The sequence below is a fragment of the Macaca nemestrina genome (assembly GCF_043159975.1).
Source record: "Macaca nemestrina isolate mMacNem1 chromosome 11 unlocalized genomic scaffold, mMacNem.hap1 SUPER_11_unloc_2, whole genome shotgun sequence".
NCBI lineage: Eukaryota > Metazoa > Chordata > Mammalia > Primates > Cercopithecidae > Macaca > Macaca nemestrina.
The window spans coordinates 105,233-122,710 of NW_027257573.1; the positions used below are offsets into that span (position 1 = coordinate 105,233).

The window sequence follows — 17,478 nt, forward strand, 5'->3', positions numbered from 1 at the left end:
GCTCCCACTGACACAGGAAGAGACAGTGGCCCTTGATTATTCTCCTGTGTTCAGATACTGTGTCTTTTTTTTTTTTTTTTTTGTATCCTGATCATCACTTCTGCTTTTCCAATTCAAACTAAAGGGTGTTTAGTTCTGTTTTGGAGAAGCTGTGGTTAGTGGTTTCTTTTCATGGTTTGCTTGATCTCTTAAGTCTGGTGCTTATATTACCCAAATAGAGTTTTCTTTAGTACGACAGTGCCATAGCCCAGGGCTTCTCCCTCCATATCTGCTCCCCAGGAGGCCCCCTGGGAATGGACACTGGAGATCCAGCCCCTCTCCGTGTGCCGTTTTCTTTGAGTCCAAGGTAGGTTTGGCTCAGAGAAGAAAAGAGGCCTCCGGGTTAGGTGCCTCTGACTGCTTGCTTGTGAAATGTTTAATGATAGGGCGACTTCCAAATTAATTTTACACATTGATAGTTGTAGCGTGAAGTATCACCGCAGTCATAAGAACAAGAAACACTCCCATAAAGTAGATAAGCAGAAAAAAGCCATAGGAGTTTAATAAAGCGCAAATAAAATGGTGTTGTAAGAATGTACAGTGGGAAATGCTCTCAGTCCACCCAGATCCAGCTGTGGCGTCAGTCCAGCTGTGGCGTCCTCCTGTGAAAACATTCAGCCACGTGTGGTCCTGATCGCAATCGCTACTCTGAATTGTGATCCAGAATGTTCTTGGGGGCCGATGCCGGGACTGTTCCAGCAGTTGAGTCTGATTGGGCGTCACGGTGGTGATGTGCTTAGCGCGGCCAGCTGGGCTGAGTGGTGGCCACCCGTGCACTCGCCACGTGTAGCCGTTATTCTGGTGATGGGGTTGCATGCGGCGCGGCTTGTCCACCTGGGCTATTAAAGTACTGGGAACCCAACCGCGGGCGGCTGCCTCCCGACATGGAAGCTGTCTTTTTTATCCAGGGCCCTCTGGCGCTGCAGACCCCTGCCGCCAGTCTGAGCTCACAAGGAGTCACCGGAGGGCTCTGCTGGGGCGTGGAGGTCCCTGAGCAGGTGGTCACTTATTGCTTGTGGCGTGGTCCATGGCCTGTGAGTTATTTCTCGGGGTTTGTGTGGGCGAGGTTAAGCAGTTCACAGCTGGGCACTTACCCCTTACACAGGTGACTCTAGTTAAAGTGGAATCTATATTAGCTCACACGGGAGTGTGTGAGGAGCTGGGAGGGTGGGGCGGTTTGGCCCTAGCACTAGATCCCGGGCTCCTGACATTTCTGCGTCTTCCAGTTGAGGGGCCATCAGAGCCGCTGTGGGTCCTGAAGACAGTGGGTGCCATATGGACCAGGGATGCGGAAGCCTCTAGAGGCTGCGGGAGGCAAGGAGACGGTCGCTTCCCCAGAGCCAGCCCTGCCGACATTTCGACGTTAGCTGGTGGGACCTGTTTTAGACTCCAGCTTCCAGAAATGGGAGAAAATAAGTCAGTGTTTAGGGTGCTAAATTTGGGGTGATTTAGTGGAGAAATAGAAAACTAGCCCACAAAGGTGCACGCATTGAAATGTGCTCTGTCCAGGTGTTCACAGTGGTGTGAGGGGGATGGCATCGGGGTTCTGGGAACTGTGCAGTTTTACTGAAGGAAGGGGGCTCGCCACGCCTTTCCTCATGTAACTGAAGGTATGTATGCCTGCCACACTGCCCAGGAGACAGGGACTAGAATTCTGACTTTATTTCTTATGGGAACCAAGCCACAGTCAGAACACGGTGAGGGCCGAGACGAGCTTCCTACAGCCTCAACTGGGAAGAGGAATGGCAAGTAGTTTGTGTTTTTCTACACAGACCTGTCTTTTTCAGGTTTTGTTAAGTTTTGGAAAAAGGGAGAGGCCAGGCACACCTCGGCGAGGGACAGTGTTTCTGGAGGTGGTGCGGCTTCAGCCTGAACATGGCCGTGTGGTTGGGAGGCTCAGAAACTGCCTTCCAAGGGCCCTCATCTATTCCTTATTGCAGTAATACCTCGTTTACAGAAATCCACAGAAATGACAGTGCGGGAGGCTTCTGGTCTGGATGGGTTTGTGTGGACCGAGGTCATGGAATGTTGTCCCAAGTGCTAATCCTGATCCGGCAGAGGCTCTGTTCCCAAATAATTGTTCCACAGTTTCAGAGCCTATATCTGAGTGATAGTCTTTTAACTTTGTTGCATAAAAGTAAACAAAGTATGTCCTGAGGGTCTAAAAATCCATGTGGTAATCATGGCTGTAAACTCATACCTGGGGCTTTGGGATGGAGTGAAAACCACCGTCACCTGGCGTGGACGCTGCGTGGTATTTTTAGCGTGGCGGCCTGCTCGTGCCTTGAACGCTATCTGCAGTGTGAGCAACAGCTGTGCATTTGAGAAATGTGGACAGGTCAGCTTGCTCCTCCAGGGGCCTGCGGGCATCCGGGTGAGGGGCCTGAGATGAGGCCACGTCAGTGGGAAGGAGCTTGGTTGTGTCAGCAGATATGTCTGCCTCTACAGGCCCGCAAGCCAGCCCGAACCCAGTTTTCCTTTGGTCATCTAATGCCAGAAGAAACCTGTTTCTTAGAGATTCTCATAATTTATATTAATGAACCATTTGACCATAAATAAAATGTTATAAATGCATGAGGCTTTACAACTTGGCAGATGTGTCATTGTATCAAACTGTTGAAGATATTTGTTTCACTGGAAGGTTTTTAGCATTTTATGTGCAAAGCAAATGCCAGTAGCATTTCGAAGGAGTATTTTGGAATTTTAAACACAGTGGGATAGTGCTGGGTCTCTGGGATACTGGTGAGGTGGACCTGACCTCAAGCTCTTGTAGCTTGCAAGCAGGATTGCTAAATTGTCACAACTGCAGTGCTGGAAAGTCAAAGTGGATTTCTGTAAATGAGGTATTAGTGGAATAAGGAACAGATGAGTGCCCTTGGAGGGCAGTTTCTGAGCCTCCCAGACACCCCAGGAGGAAGCGGGGGACGGGGGCAGTTACCCACCAGAACCTGGACGGTGGAGCTGGGTTTGCTGGTGGCCCTGCTTGGCAGGTCATTACGTGCAATAGGAAACAGGTGAGTGCCCTTGAGAGCGGTTTCTCGGCCCCCTCCAGAACTGCAAGTGGAAGATGCTCCAATGTGGGGGGTGGGGGTTCGGTTATCCACAGGAGCCTGCATGGTGGAGCTGGGTTTGCTGGTGGTCCTGCGTGGCAGGTCATTACATGCACTAAGGAACAGGTGACTGCCTTTGAGGGCGGTTTCTCGGCCTGTTTCGGAACTGCAAGTGGAAGACGCCCCAAAGTGAGGGGTGGCTGGTGGTCGGTTATCCAGTGGGGCCGGATTTGCTGGTGGCCGCTGCGTGGCAGGTCACTGCGTGGAGCGATGGGAGGGGAGTGGAGTGGGAATAGAGGATGCACCCTCCACAGCTACTGCTGGCAGTTGGCTCTGGTAGCAGAAGGGGCATAGATAGAGGGATTCCCATCAGGGGCAACACGACTGGGGTCCCACGTGTGCTGGACGCCGAGGTGTGGCTATATGTAATCTGAGTCTGCACAGCCGTCCTGGTGAGTGGGTTCAGTTACCTTCCCATCTCACATTTGAGAAATCTCGGTGGCTCACATCACAGCTGGGTGGGTTGGAACTAATGTCTCAGGCAGGACGTTGGCCCCAGAGCCCAGATCTTACCTGCCCCCGCTCTTTTCAGTCCACCAAGCTTGTAGAGAGGGTTGTGTGGTGGTGGGTGGTGGCTGAGAAACCAACACAGTAGAAGGGGGGGAGGAAATAAACCAGGCAGGAGACACAGGCAGTGCTTGGGAGGTCTGCATGGGGTCTGGGTGTGGGGGGCACCTCTGGGCCTGTGAATCCCGTTCTGTGCTCCTGGCTTGCCCAACCTTGGCCCTCAGCCACGTGCTGCGTGCTTTAGGTGAAATCTCAGTCGCTCGTGTGGTGCGGGCATCTTTTCTCCCTGGCTTTGCCTCTCCTTAAATCACGGAGTCTCAGTGGGGATGGCGGGGTGGTTGGTGGTCCATGGAATTTGTCCTCCACCTCCCCATCCTTGTCCTGTCCTGTCTGGCCTGTTACCTGAATCTGTGTGTCTTCAGAGCCTGCAAATGAGTGGAGGCCACGGCAGCCTCTCGCTGACCGACCTCTCAAACTCTTTTATTCATCAGAATAGTGTTAAATGCTGATTCCTAGGCACCCCCATTGGACACTATGCCTGCCTGGCATGGGTACTTTGGGGAAGGTACAGAGGGCTGCTGAGCTGTTCCAGGGGGGAATTTGCATTGTTGAATGTCTATTGTGTTCCTTCCAGCACTCTACTTTCCACGCACACGTGGCGTTAAACCTGGAAGACCTCTGGGTGCTGTGCTGGTGAGGAAGCCCCGGCTGGACGAGGGGCTGCTGGGGCTCGGACTTGATTCCTGGGCTGGGGGCTGCGGGCTTATTCTCTTCAGTGGGCCTGCTGATGGGATGTCCTGAGAAGTCCTGCTGTGCACTCAGGGGAAGGTGTAGAGACAGGCTCAGAAAAGACAGACCATGGATTTAAAAATTCCTACTGGTAAATCTTTTATGAGCAAAGTAATTTGCATCTAACTGAAAACAATCATTGCTCGAATAATTGGTTTGTTTACAAAGTTGGTCCTATGAACAGATTAAAGTTTTCATTCATGCCTTATCTATAATGTAAATAGGAGCTATTACCGCAACTTAAATTAGCTTTAAATTTTGTATCAGATTGCAGTCCAGATTACAAATGGCTGCTTGATAATCTCATTGATAAAATGGAGGAATTTAGTGCTTGGAACCCAGAGTGAAGGGAACAGAATTGCTCTGGTTTCTCAAGAGCGTGTTGACTAAGGGGTGACCTAGGGTGAAGAGAAGTGGCTAGAGTCATTACACTTGAGGACATGATCTGCCCCCACCTTTCTCAGCTGTCTTCTGGACAAAACAAAAGGGTGATAAATGGAAAAAATTCAGCACTGAGTTCGTCTATGCCCTGAGCTTCTCATAGGGTCATTAATGGGCTGTATCTGTGAAGCCTCCATACAGACACAAAGGAATTAGGCTAGAGTAAGGCGGCCGGCGACCTCTGGCGTCTGGACCGCGTGTCATTTCCTAAAGCCCTTTTGGGTGAAATGACAGTGGCAATGTCGTTGTTCGGAGGAGTGTAATCTCACGTATGAGATGCAGATTTTAAATGATGCAGATTTTAAACACCAAAGTCAGGAAGCTTGGTGGGAGTGGCTGTCTTCCAAGTGGTTTTCTGTGCTGCCATGGATGAGGCATGGATGTGTCATCTGTAGGTGAGATCCACTGGTGAAGGGGCTAAGCAAACCATGCAGGTGGGGGGTGGGGGGGGTGTGAAGCTGCATCTCTTCTGGCATCCCAAGGAAATACATCTTGTAAAACTTGTGAATTTGACCCTAACCCTAACCCTGAGTGTTGAAGTCTGGTGCAGTGTCTTGAGCCCTCTTCTGCATTGAGGGTGAGTGACTGTAAATGACCGATTCCTCAGTGGTGAAAGTTCAAATTTAGCTTCCCTGAGGAAGCCAGACCTCAGTCACCCATATCTCCATTGTAAACACTGCGGCCCCTACGCGGGTGGCTGCAAATTTCCAGGCCTTCCTTGGAGAAGCAGCCGTGAGGTGCTTGATGATTTGATAACATCAGCCACCTTCTGTCTTCTGTCTAATCACGGTACAAATGATTCTCCTACAAGGAAATGGATCTGGTTTCTTCCCGATCGTGGGAAGAAGCAGCCCGCCTAGGGACTGCACCGGCCTCTGCACTTTCACAGCGAAGCCTGTGTCTGTCTCCAAGGAGTGTCACGTGTGTCGTGGGAATCGCCTCCTTAATTATTCCTGCTTTTGATGGCTCGGGTAGCTCTGCCTGTTTCACCCGGGATGAGCAGCGGGTGGTCTCTGGCTGCTGTGGGACTAGGGCTTGGGGGTGCATCATCACATCCGGTGGCCTGTCCAGGTGGGCATCATTGTCTTTTTGCCTGTTGGCTGAGGCAGCTGTGATGTCATGGGGGTCATGCTTGTCAGGGCCAACCCAGTTCTTCCCGTGTACACCTCTCCTGCTGGAGTGCCTTTCCTTATGATGACGTGTTGAATTAGCGTGGAGAATGCAGAAAGGCTCTGGGCCCCTCTCTCCCATTCTTACTCCCTGGAGCTGTGATGCCCGACAAGGGAGCCCATAGCCAGAGGCTCCTTTAAATTGAATTAGAATAAAGATTTGATTACATAGCTAAACACATTTGAAAAGAACTTCACAGATTAAATTCCCGATTCAACCCTTCAGGCCCAGTGGCCACGTTTCGGGGCTCAGCAGCTGTAGGTGGCTGTTGTCTTTCTGTTTTAGCTGAGCAGATTGGGGCGTTTCCAGTTCAGCAGGCAACTCTCTTGCATGGCTCTGCCTGTGGTGAGGGCACCTAGGCTGGAGAGCTTCGTGGGGATCCCTTAGGCCTCTGGCTGCAGCCAGGCTGCACGGTTCCTGTGCCCCGGGTCCTCTGCAGGCCCAGATGGATCCCACCACAGAGCCAGCGCTGCTAGACTTGGGTACTGTGTGCAGACAGCAGAGGGGCACGTCTGGGCCTTGCAGGGGCTGGGGTGACTGGCCTCCTTGGCCAGGCTCCTGTCTCCGAGTCTTCAGGGGAAATGCATCCACCATCCACACCGTGCACCGGAGGAAAACTGCAGGCTTCTCTGTGGATGGTGAAATGAGATCATGCAGAGTGACTAGGTTTGGGCTCCTGGCCAGCGTGGAACCTGATACCTTTAGGTGGAACCTGACATGCCTCCATGGGTACATGGCAAAGAGAATGCAGCATTGTCAGCTTGAATCCAGATGTGCTCCCGTTTTGAGGTGGAATGTTCTGGGAGTATTGGCCATTGGTGATTGTGCTGCCGTGGAGGACTTTGAATGCAGGCACTGGTTTGTGATAACCCTGGTTTCCTGACCTGTATGTGGGCATCCCTGAATATCCCGGACTGGAGGAAGGCAGGGCAGATGGGAGGGTGACAAGAGGTATCAGGTGTTTCCAGCTTTGGGGACTGATGCCATCAGATGGCCGAGATCAGGATGGTGGTGGCCAGGGACCAAAGCAGGGGTGCGTGGAAATGCCATGTTCCTCGGAGCAAGTGGAGGACCTCTTGAACTCTATTCCTGGGCAACAGTTCTTCCATCCTCAGGAATCTGTGCCATTGTAATTGAGTAGAAAATTCTGTAATTGCTCTAATTACTTACTGTTAAGTCCCCATCCCAATTACCATAAATTAGCAACAGTGATAACAGTTTGCCTGGTCAAACCTTACCAAGAAAAACCAGTGGACCTAGTTTTAGTTGCCTCCAGCTCCCTCCAAATCAGATTCCTTAGCGGCTTGTGTCCCCACACTTGCTGCAGTTCCTCCTGGGCCTGGCAGGCACATTCCAGACATTCACATCTCAGCTCAGATGCAGGCGTGCACATTATTTATAGAAAATCGCACTGCGCTGTGATCGGCTTGAGCTGACGTTCTCTAGGTGGGAGGTGGAGGTTCAAAAGTTCTAATGGGATGAAATTAGAAATATGAATTTTAAAAATTCACGTGTTATGAACTCTGTTCCATGATTGCCTCTGAAATGAGAGACTATTTGCAGATGAGGCAGTCAGCCTGCAGCTCTCATTAGATCTGTCCTAGACCTCGATGCCGTCCTTTGGCCTCTTCCTGGGTGTGGGGTGCTCTGCTTGAAGCAAAACCAAAGGAAAGAACGTGGTCTGCATCACTACTGCAGCCAGCTCAATGCGCACACCCACTGGGAGGGGGGTTTGATCACTTAATATTTTAAATGCATTTAACATTAAACCAGCAAGTCAGCCAGTGCTTTCTGTAAGCAAGCTGCCTGGCTCATGGGAACCTGGCACTTGACCTTTTGGAAGAGAGTACTTGCTTCTGTGGAGTGTCAATATTTGTCTCATTTCTTGAGACTCTGCTCATAAGTGATGAACGTGAGTAAATTAGGACCTTTTTTTTTGTAAATTGGGCCACAGAGCTCTCTAGGCACAGTCAGGGGAGTAAACGGCTGTGAAAGCTGCCGCCTGATGTGAGCCATGGCCAGGCACTTTGGAACCTGGGATCCCATCTCCAGCCTTTCAAAGGACACAGACGAATATAAAATGCAGATGGGAGAGTTCATAATTTGGGCATCTCTGTTCTTTTGAAATCAAAGTGCAAAGAAAAAGTTTTGCCTTGAGGTCTTAACCCATACTTGTTTTTCTCCTGAGGTTTTAACATTTTCTTAACTGCTTTTTTCTCTCCCGATCCTTGGGGAACTTCTATCTTCATATCTTCTTAAAAGATATGGTTAAATTCAACACTGAAATTTAAAAACATGCTTTCATATTTTTCTTTAAACTGATGTATCTGACATTGGTGAAGAACTAACTGGGAGTATTGGTTTATTTTTATTTTTTTGAGAGAGTCTTGCTGTGTTGCCCAGGCTGGAATGCAGTGGCACGATCTTGGCTCACTGCAGCCTCACCTCTTGGTTCACGCCATTCTCCTGCCTGAACCTCCTGAGTAGCTGGGATAAGTGCCTGCCACCATGGCTGGTTCATTTTTGTATTAGTAGAGACGGGGTTTCAACATGTTGGCCAGGCTGGTCTTGAACTCCTGACCTCAGGTGATTCGCTCACCTTGGCCTCCCAAAGTGCTGGGATTACAGGCACGAGCCACCACACTCGGCCTGGGATATTCTTGATCATAACTGTAACATATCCGTTTAATAAAAACAAAACAGAACAACCACAAGAAAAAAAACAGCTGTCTGAAAAGTCTCGAAATTAAAGAGTTCACTTGGACAGGGATTTGGACACCAGTTGAATGGCCCAGCACACCATAGTTACATGGGCCACTCGGCCTGTTAGATCCTTAGGGTATTTGAAGTCATGTGGATATTTGCATTTCTGCCTCTGGATATCGTGTTAGTATTTGGCTAGTGTTTGAGGGCCAGGCTCAGATCCGGGAAAACAAGAGCCCCTGTCCTCAAGGCGCTTCTCTTCCATGTGTGTGTGTTAGGAAAATAGAAAGCATAAGATATTTTTTTCAATGAGCTGGGAAGATGGAAAAACAAGCTCAAGATGTTTACTTGTTCAGAAGAAGGGAAGTGCAAGGAACACTCAGCTTTGTTGCTGCTGAAGGAGGCCCCTGGTGGAGGCTGTTTCAGAGGTGGGGTTTCTCTGAGAAAGGTGGTAAGAGGCAAATAGGATGCCCCATCTGGTTTGCCAGAGATGGGGAAAGTCAGTATCCCCAAAACAGCTTCAGCATTCTGGCAAAGCTTTGGAAAACCAACTAGGGTGTGGGACCTTGTTGGCCGCTGGGTAGAAGGAAAACATTGCTGGTCCTGAGGACTGTACTGTTCTTCCACTGCTATAAAGAACTATCTGAGGCTGGGTAATAAGGAAAAAAGGTTTAATCGGCATACAGTTCTGTGGGTTGTACAGGCTCCTACATCTGGGGAAACTTACAATCAGAGTGGAAGGTGAAGGGGAGGCCGGCATGTCTTCACATGGCTGGAAGGGGAGAGAGAGTGAAGGGGAAGGTGCCATGCACCTCCAAACAACCAGATCTCAGGAGAACTATCATGAGGACAGCACTTGGGGGATCGTGCTAAACCATTAGAAACCACCCCCATGAGTCAATCACTTCCCACCAGGGCTCTCCTCCAACACAGGGTTAGAGTTCAGCATGAGATTTGGGTGGGGACACACAGCCACACCATGTCAGGCTTCCCATTCTCCTGCACGCGCTTCGCAAATGGTTCTGTCATTGGTTTTTGTTTCTGTTGATACATAATATATGTACATATTTCGAGAGTGCATGTAATACCTTGATTCACCCCTATATTGATGAAATCTGTGTACTTGGGATGTCTTTCACTTTAAATAGTTTCTTTTCCTTGTGCTGGTTATGTGAAGTTATTGTCTCCTAGCTGTTTTGAAATCCACAGTAGATGACCCACTGCCATGCCCCTGCTGATTTATCAATAGTAGGTGTCGTGTTCCCCTTAGGCTGTGTGTTTGTGCCCGTTACCAGCCTCTGCCCATCCTGCTTATGAGTGGGCTCTGCTGGGCCCTGTTGACCACCTACTCTTGGCCTCCACGAGATCTGCTCTCAGCTCCTGCTTATGAGTGAGAACATGTGCCGTTTCCTTGCTTGGCTCGTTTGCTTAACGTAATGTCCTCCAACTCCATCCATGCTGCCGCGGATGACAGGGCTCTCCGCTGTGTGGTGGAGTATTGCTCCTGTGTATATTTGTGCCACGTTCCCTTCATCCCCTGTTGACGGGCACTCAGGTGATTCTAGACCTTGGCTACTGTGGATGGAAGCTGAGAGCAGTCACTGGCTTTATACTCAGGGGACGTGAGCCACTTTGATGTTCTCAAGCAGCCTATCCCCAAAGCCCTCCGTAGAATGCCGCATTCGTTTGTACCCATGGCTTCTTCCACTAGGATGAACAGCTGGGAAGGGGCTTTGAGTGAATGCTTGGGTTTCTGTCTTTAATTGGTACCCAGCTACACTGGCCAAGCAGGGGTCCCAGTGACCCTGGACACTACCTCACATAAGGTCCAAAGATGCAGTTAGGTTCTTTTTTTAACTTAAAAAAAAAAATGCTTTTGACCTGGTTAAGCTATAGCATTATCAGTTAGAGTTTTTCATATTGGAAAGGTGTATATTTTATTAGAAGGAAAGAAATCCTGTTAAATACTCTAACCACAGATTAAATCATGTCAAGGAAAGAGGTACTATTTTGGGGGAAAATGACCCCTTAATGTCAAAGATCAAGGAGATGACTTACATTGTTTGAGTTAATTATGAAATCTTAAGTGGTTTTAAGAAGATGAGCTGTGGTTGCTGCAAGACATGAGACTGATACTGATTTAATGTTAGTCAGCCCTGACAGTATGTGGCTAATATTTAAAGCTTGCTCCAGTATTGCTTGATAGATTGTAAGTTAATGTAAAGATCTGTTTGATGCTTTTATTTTACAAAATATTATTGAGAAAAAGTTTGACAGCCAAGGAACGGCCTTCAACCAATTTCTTCCTAATTTCTATCACCAGAAAATTTTGTCCTGTTAATTCCAGAATTTACTTTTGGAAAGTTCCCGTAAGGACAGTAGAGGTAGTGGTGGTTGAATGGTGACTTGAATTTAGGTGAAGTTCATTAAATATTTCATAGTCATGTTTGTCTTGGTGGTTTTAGCAATTTTATATTAAACTTAGAACTGTGAATCAAACCAAATGTGTTCTTTTGCTTTTGTGATACTCCTTTGTATGACTATACTGGTAAAGAATGATAAAATGTGTATTGGGTATTTTTTTCTGTGTAGATATTAGGATTTTTAGGGGAACAAATTAATCATTCTTCTAACATACACTGTGCTGTGTGTTGGGCCTTTGTATATTAGTTGAATCACTATAATGAGGACCACTTGAAAGTCTGTTTCTATAGCAGATCTTTTATCTGTTGACTTGTGTTATGCAAAATCCTTCATCCTCTAAGAAGGCTAAGCAATGGGTTGGAGGAGAGATTTTATCACCCATTAGGTCTATTCTGAATGCCCAGAATTGAATGCAAGTACTAATTATGTTTTTGAAGTGGTGTGTGTGTTTGTGGGTGTGTGTGGTGGACTCCTTTTTAGGTCATGGGAGGGAGGTAAAGCGAAGATGAGATTTGCTGATGAACATTTGTGCATATGCTAGTGGAGAAGTCATATGACTTGACTGCACCTGCGTACTCTGATTTTGGTTTCGTTAGTGTCCGTAGCCACAAGCCTCAGCCGCCTCTGGGACCCACCCTGAGGGGCTGTGGTGAGGGTTATTACAGAGTCGTGTGTCTTAGCGAATGGCACAAACGGCCTTGTGGGCCTACTTTGGCTTTGTTTGAACCTCTAGATTGTTAAACTAAGTTTAACATTTTGAGGATTATAAATTGTGATTCTTGCCTAAGAAGAGGTTTCTGTTGTCTCTGAAGACAGGAGCCCCAATACAGATGGTCCCTGGCTCCCAATGGTTACATTTGTGTTTTTTTTTTTTTTCCAACCTTGTGATAGTGTGAATTAGTCACACTCAGTGCATTGTTTGGCCCAAGATGGGCTGCCTCTGGATGAACCCGTTGTAAGTTGAAACTATTATGTCAAATGTACTTTCTATTTAGGATATTTTCAGCTTACGCTGGGTTTATTGGAACAGTTTCATCCCATGGTAAGTCAGGGAGCATATGTGCTCATAAAAGTAGAGACGATCTCATAGATACCACGAGATATAATGTCTCTGATGTTATAGAGATGCGATGAAAACAATCAAGTGCGACTTGGAAGCCTTGGAGGGACTCACATGGGCGGCTCCTGGAATGCAATCCTGAGCGCCACTGGCTTCTGGATGTGACATCTGTGCCTTCTGCTTAGCCCAGTGTGTTATCGGCTGCTCTCGAGGGCAGAGAGGTCCAGCGTTCCTGTGTTTAGGCGTTTGAGCTGCCTTAAGAGGCTAGGTCAATTCTCACTGGTGTCTTCAGGGCTTTAGGCCTTCTGAACAAGCAGGAGGAAGGACGACGTTGTAGAGCTTTGAAAATCTCAACGGACTTCAGGGCCATCCCCCTTGGCAGGAGAGAGCCCCACTGGAGGCAAGCAGGGTGCTGTGCGGGCCTGTGTTGGGCCCAGGCATGTACGGACGTTGTGAGGGCCACAGGACACAGATCGGTCTTGGTTCACAACTGGTGTCGATGGCCACGCAGCATTTCTGCCAGGTACATGAGTGCGGGGACTTGGGTTTTGGGGTGTGCGTCCTGGTTGCCTAGTTGCTTGGAAGACCCCTCTTCAGACCTCAGCCTGAGTCACCGTGACAGGCCTCCTGCTTCACACGCCACATGGAAGCTGTGACTTCGGTAAAGGATGTCCACCAGGTGTCAGATGTGCGTGTGTATCTTCCTTGGTCTCGGGATGGGTCTTGTTTTGAGGTTATAGTAAACGTTCTTTAAGAGGGGTTTTGGATTTTTAATGTTGTTTGCAAGGAGGCAGCAAGGAGTGCTTGACCAGTGAGATGCCCTTTCCAAGCAATGCAATTTCAGATCCCAGCAGGTAATTAAGGCAGCGGAGCTGTGGGATCACTTTTCCCACCAATGAGAATTCAGATCACAGCAGGTAATGACGGCAGAGGGCGGGTGGCAGAACCCTGAACTGTGGCTGTTTCTGGTGTCTTGCCCCACGGACAGAGCATGCTGGGGCCTCCGTGGTCCTCTGTGGGGTGAGTGGAGCGCATGAGCTGGGTGCTGCTGGGCCCTGGCTGGCTCCCCAGCCCGGGGTTTATGCAGGACTCGTTAGACAACTTGGAACCCAGAAAGCAGCACGAGGAGAACGGGATTGTGCCTTTGTGGATCGTTGGTGCTTCCCAGTCTCAGACTGAGCAGGCTCTGAGGGGTCTCGCCGGGAAGACTTGCACAGTCGGCCCCCAGGATGGAGTGGGGCTGCAGCGGGTCTTGCAGGAGCTGGAAGTGGGGGTGAATGTCTCACAAGCGGGACCTTTCAAATGGGCCCAGCAGGATGCATCCGTGGAAATGGTGCCTCCTAACGCAGGGCTGCGGCCAGCAGGACCTGAAAGGCTACAGCGGGCTCTGTTTCTGCTCTCTCTCTCAAGTCTCTGCATGGTTTTCCTTGGTTTTTGTCTGTTTGGAGGACGCTTCCCCCTTTCTTGCGCTTACCTAGCCTTCTGAGCTTCCTTATTGAGTATGACAAAGCCCTGAGAAGGCATTTTTATCGCATAATTGTGTTATCCTGGTGGCTGGATAAATGACCTGCAAATGTGGGTGGGTCAGTAGCTCTGAGGGTGTTCAATATGCAAGCCAGAGGTGGGAAGGAAATGTTCAGGCAGGCATCAGAGGATCTGTTCTCTGCTTCACACTGGGGCCCTGGTTTGCTGACAGTCTTCACACTCGATCCAAAATGGGGATAATGAAGTCTCACGGATTCGGCTTCAGCTGAGAGCTGCCTCCAGCACAGTCTTGTGTGAGTAACAGTTTATAGGTTTGGTGCGAAGGGCGGGCGTCAGTTGATCTTATTTGTGGTGGTGCTTATGGTGGGTTTTCCGTAAGGAATGTAGACTTTATTAGCTTTGGCAAGGGAATCCTGAGTGATAAATTGGAAGAAGGTTTCAGGAAATTCTGGAACCTGCAGTGAATCTGGAATCTGTATGAAATTGAGATTTGGATTCTCACGATTTCCTAATGCTACCCCGAAACCCAGTAGTTGAGACAGTCGTAGAGCTTCGGTTGTGCTGCCCCGGTTCCCCATTTTAAAAGGAACACGTTGCTTTCATCTAGAATGTTCTGAGCTCTGAGTGCTGCCGGCAGAGTGAGCAGCTCTCTGCATCAGAGGGGAAGCCAGGGCTGCGCTCACGGCGTCGCGGCAGCTGGGAGCTGACCCTGGACCTCAGGCACGTGTGATGCTGACCATTTTCTGTAAACTCCAAGGGTGTAGCGGTCTCCTTGGTCCTTTACAGTTTTCTGAAGCTTTTGATGTGTCTGCACCTTATAGATTTTTCAGAAGTAGACAGCATTTTCCCACACCCTTGGGCTGAGTTTCGTCAGAGGCTGGTGTATGGGAAGCACCACACCCACATTCTGACAGGGAAGACGCTGGTGCCCAACTGAGGTCAGAGTGGAAATTTGTTCTTCCTTCCCTCCAGTCTGGTCCAGCTGCTCCCTGCATGGCCAGAAGAAAATCCTGCTTATCCAAGTCATAGGCAAACCCCCGAAGTCAAACATTTGTCTTTTTTCTTTAATATGCCCATTTAGTTTATATGGGATGATAAATAGAGAAATGTCTTTCAGGGGAAAATTAATTTCCTTAATTACAGAGAACTTTTTGGATAAAAACTGCAATCAGGAGGTTATTTTGTAATAAGATCTAGTTAAATACTACAGTGGAAAGCTTCCTTATATTTGATCTTAAACTTGGGCCCTGTGTGCGTGTCCGCACGCTCGTGCTCATGACGCCAGGGGCAGATGCGAACTACAGGCACAGTACATACTTTCTGGTTGCTTTTTTGAACGTCTTATTGCTTGGCCTCTCCGACTCCAATGTTGAGTTATGTTGATTCTGTTCAGAATGTTCATCCCTCCGTCTAGGGTCCAGTCGTCTTTCAGGGAGGAACCGTCTTCCTCATCTCTGTCTCCTACAGTATTGTATATTTAATAGTCAAATATTTATAGGTTACTTGGGTGACTGATCTGTTCATTAGGAGGAAAACAATGCCAATTTTCACATCATTAGAATGGACTTGTTAAATGATTGTTAGTCTAATGAAGTTTCCATGGCAAAAGAGGCTTTGCAGATGTGAGTGTAATGGACAGTGAGATGGGGGAGGACCCTGGGTTGTCCAGGTGGGTCCAGTGTCTTCACATGTGCCTTTTGAGAAGGCAGTACGAGGGTCTGCCTCAGAGGAGGAGACCTGAGGACGAGATAGAGGCCAGAGGGCTGTGGGGCTGAGGGCGGGGGTGGGGCAGGGGCAGGGGCCGGAGGGGTGCAGGGCTGAGGCCGGGGCAGTGGTAGGAGGGGTGTGGGGCTGTGAGTCAAGCTGCGTGGTGGCCTCTATGAATTGGGAGACTCCAGACAGGAATACAAGCTACTGACCCCTTGACTTCAGCCCTGGGACTCCTGACTTCCAGGGCTCAGAGGAGGTTTGCATTTGTGGTAATTTGTTGCAGCAGCAATAGGAAGCGAACGCATTGTATCTGTTCTTCACCTCCAAACCTTTGAAAAGTAACCCTGTTGTATTGGCCTTTTGTGTGCCTTAAATTCTAATGAGATGGTTTGTAGGAAATAATGGACACAAACGATGGCAGAACAAAAAGTTGGACAGAAGCAGTGTCTTCTGTGTTTCTGTGGTTTGGGTCTGTGAAGTTAGATTTCGGTCAGAGAGTGTGTGGTCTTGTTCAGCGTATACCTGGAGTACTTGTTCAGAGCTCCTGGGGGAGTGGTCTTTAACACTGTTAGCATTAAAACTCCAAGCACATCAGGGCCAGAGTTCCTGAGTCAGTGTTAGGCGACCTTTGAATAAGAGTTGGCATGTAGAATGTGCCCACTTTACTAGTATGAAGCAGCAAAATCTTTCTTTTTATTTTTTGAGATGGAGTCTCGTTCTGTCACCCAGACTGGAGTACAGTGGCGAGGCCTTGGCTCACTGCAACCTCCACTGCCTGTGCTCAAGTGATTCTCCTGCTTCAGCCTCCAAATTGCATGATTTATTTTCCTGTTTTATATACTTACTATGTGAAAACTGTGCAAACTTTATTAATACAAGTGACATGCCAGAACTCAGGAGAATCCGGCATTTTCCCATGCAAATTAGTAGTGATGTGGAATTCCTGGGCTGGTTTGGTTTTATAAGACATGGGGCGGATTCCTTGCCTAATTTCTGTGGAGCTAACAATTGTTAGTCACCCAGCACTCTTACCTCCCCCAACAGCTCAGGTGAGGGGGCTGTTACCCCCACTGTCGTGATGAGAGGCAGGAGACTGAGGCTTAGATGAGCAGGTGACACATTACTGTCCAGCCCCACCCACCCTGTAGTTTCCTGCCATGGCTCAGCTATCTTCCTGCAAGAAAGGACAGACACCCTGGTGCTGGGTAGAATTCCTTGTGACCCCCTTTCCATCCTCCAGGGAGTTCTTGCTTTACGGTGGTGGCTCATGGGGAGTCCTCTGGCCCACTGAGAAAGTGACTCATGTTGTGACATTCCTGCCTCTGTCCGGCTGCTGTCGATTGGGTGATTTGTAAAGAGACATTTATTGCTCACAGCTCTGGAAGCTGGAAAGTCCAAGGTCAAGGCAGTCCAAGGTCAAGGCACCTGCAGATCTGGTGCCCCAGGGCCTGTGGCTCACAGACGGCAGCATCTCGCCGGGTCTTGCGTGGCAGCGGTTGTCTCGTCAGAACTCACGTTGTGGAGGAGCAGGAGGGCTCCTCCAGGCCTCCCAACAAGGACACCAAGCCCAGTCCTGAGAGCAGGACCTCCCAAAGGCCCCACCTCTTAATGTATCCCGTCGGAGATGGTTTCAGCATGAGGTTTTGGGGACATTCAGGCCAGAGCCATTGCTCTGCTGTGGTGTTAGGGCTGCATGGCATCATTACCGCAGCAGAACCACAGCTTCTTATCTGCATTTGCTGCAGGAGGAAGACGCAGGTGCCTGTGCAAGTTGGGGTTCGGTGCAAGAAGTGGAGACCCTCTGGGAATCTTAGCAGGAGGAACGTAGGGGCTTTGAGAACTGACACCTTCGGACTGTAGTTTTCTTCAGACTGTAAAAACCTTGGTGTGTGATAATACTGAACATTGCCTGAGCCCTGTGATCCTGTAAAACAGTGGTGGTTAAGACATTCCCCCTCCCCACAACTGCGCCCCCACTTTTACTGCAAGAAGCCCCTTCCCATGTGGCTTAGGCTGACTGGCTGATGACCATTTACCGAG

At 49.1% G+C, this 17,478-nt stretch overlaps 1 long non-coding RNA gene across 1 annotated transcript in view; it reads left to right on the top strand.

Moving 5' to 3' along the window:
* The first annotated feature begins 1,288 nt into the window (after window positions 1-1,288).
* Window positions 1,289-17,478, top strand: part of LOC139361151 (uncharacterized) — a 102,654-nt gene continuing 86,464 nt past the window's right edge. Inside the window, exon 1 of the long non-coding RNA XR_011618685.1 lies at window positions 1,289-1,649. This is a non-coding gene — a long non-coding RNA (uncharacterized lncRNA). The remainder of the gene's footprint in view (window positions 1,650-17,478) is intronic.